This window comes from Phascolarctos cinereus, unplaced genomic scaffold, assembly GCF_003287225.1.
Source record: "Phascolarctos cinereus isolate Bilbo 61053 unplaced genomic scaffold, phaCin_HiC Scaffold_3;HRSCAF=262, whole genome shotgun sequence".
Taxonomy (NCBI): domain Eukaryota; kingdom Metazoa; phylum Chordata; class Mammalia; order Diprotodontia; family Phascolarctidae; genus Phascolarctos; species Phascolarctos cinereus.
In genome coordinates, this window is record NW_027555736.1 from 254,644,206 (window position 1) to 254,646,429 (window position 2,224).

At 41.0% G+C, this 2,224-nt stretch overlaps 1 pseudogene across 1 annotated transcript; it reads left to right on the plus strand.

The window, feature by feature from the left end:
- Positions 1 to 257: 257 nt before the first annotated feature.
- On the plus strand, positions 258 to 834 carry LOC110203679 (immunoglobulin heavy variable 3-23-like; annotated as a pseudogene). Its single transcript, XR_013485484.1, has 2 exons — positions 258 to 366; positions 450 to 834. The product of XR_013485484.1 is annotated as an immunoglobulin heavy variable 3-23-like (transcript).
- The last annotated feature ends 1,390 nt before the right edge of the window (positions 835 to 2,224 follow it).

Genomic DNA, 2,224 nt, shown 5'->3' on the forward strand with positions numbered 1-2,224 from the left:
ACTGTTTGAGTTATCTAAGTGATGTGGGGTCATTGACACTGAGTGAGAACCACAAGTTTTGAAAGTCTCAGGGTCAACAACATTCCCCAGTCCTTTGGAACTAATTCTAAGGGAACTTTCTGAAGTTCAGGAAAGAAACTTCTCACTGGGAGGAAGAAGGTGTTCTTCCTCTTTTTGAATAGAGCAAGACATGCAAATTGGGTCCCTCCCACTGGGATGAAAAGCAGCCCCAAACCTGTACCTGTACCTATACCTCCTCTGGGAGACAAACTCAAGCTCTCTGTGTCCTTCTCTGCAGAGGACTAACCTGGAAACTCACCATGAAATTTAGGCTGAACTGGATTTTCCTTCTGACCATTTTCCAAGGTAGTTTTATGGAGAGGAAGGGACAATGTGAAGTGGTGACTTCATGTGAGTATTGACTTTAATGTAATGTCTCTGTGTTGCAGGTGTCCAGTGTGATGTGGAGCTGGTGGAGTCTGGGGGAGATGTGATACAGCCTGGGGGATCTCTGAGTCTCTCCTGCAAAGGTTCTGGATTTACTTTCAGCAGCTACGGATGAGCTGGGTCCGCCAGGCTTCAGGAAAGGGACTGGAATGGGTTGCAAGCATTAGTAGTAGTAGTAGTACATACTATGCAGACTCTGTGAAAGGCCGATTCACCATCTCCAGAGATAATGGCAACAGCATCTTATATCTACAAATGACTTCCCTTGAGACTGAGGACACAGCTGTGTATTACTGTGCAAGAGACACAGTGAGGAAAAGGAATGTGAGACCTGATAAAAACTTCCCCTGCCAGGAGGTGAAGTGTGAGTGAGGCAAGAAATGGACTGAGCTCATGATGCACAAAGTAAAAGATGCCTATATCCAGGAACAGGTATAGTGAATTTCTATTTATGGCTTGTGTTGTTTTTTTCTTCTATCCCAGGAGAAAGCAACTTTTCCAGTAGCTAGCTATCATTCTTAATGCCTCACTCTCAGTCCCACCTCTACCCCATAATCAATTGATAGTTATGTATTGTCCATTCTACTTTTATCAGAAATCTACTGTACTCTACCTTCTCTCCTCAAGGTACTGCAACCACCCTGAGGTAGGCCTTTACCAACTCATGCCTGGACTATTATGCTAGCTTGATGGTTTTTCTCCCAGCCTTAGTACTCTGTTCACTCCAGTCCACACTAAACTCAGATATTAGTATCACATTCCTAAAACATAGATCTGACCATTTTCCCCAAGTTCTGGGGAATCCAGAATAAAATATAAGTTCTGATTTGACTTTTAAATACTTTTGTGGCATGGCTCCTTCCTGTCTTATTCCACCTTAGTCCTTTCCACATACTCATTAATCCAATGACACTGATCTCCTTGCTGTTCCTTTCACAACAGATTCCATCTCTCTACTGTGTATTTTCACTGGCTGGAATTCTTCTCCTCCTCTGCTTCCTGGCCCCCTTGAACTCCTTAAATCTTACCTAACATACTTCCCACCTTCTACTTTCCCCATCCTCTTTAATTCCACCTTTATGCTGCATATATACATACACATACACACACACAGCAATAGATAGATAGGTAGTGCATTATTATTTCAATGTTGTGTCTCTGAATAAGAGTGACCTCCTTAAAAAGAGGTACAATTTTTTGCCTTTATCTATATCCGCAGTACTTCGCACTGTGCTTGGCACATAGTTTACTATGCTCAATAAATAAATAAATACTTGCTGCTGATTTGACCTTCCATTCCTTTTTGAATTTGACTCTCCCAAACTGTTGAGCTTTGTTCTATTTGTGATTTCCATGTTATAGACATAATGAGTAAATTCTCTGACATTTTAACATGTCTGTATGAGGTATAACAAATTGTTGAGTATTGTTATGAGTTAAATTTAACAAGAAGGTAAATTAAGGCACCTTTCTTAAGCAAGAATATTCTATTATCAAGCCTGGTAACCTGAGAAGGAGATGGGTCAACAACTGCCTCAGTCTCCAGCCAAAGATCCCAAGCAAAAAAACAGCTCCTCTTTTATAGATTTTGGAAAGTATAGAAGAAAGAACAGATCAGGAAAGTTGACATCAATGGCTTGAGGTCAACATGACTTTTTTACATAGGTGAAGTGTGGGGAACAAGATTTGGAAATTTGGAGTGGGGCCTAACACCAACCCTCCTTCTTCCCTTTATGACTAAGAAGTGGTTATTTTAGTCTACTTTCATGTTAGAAGA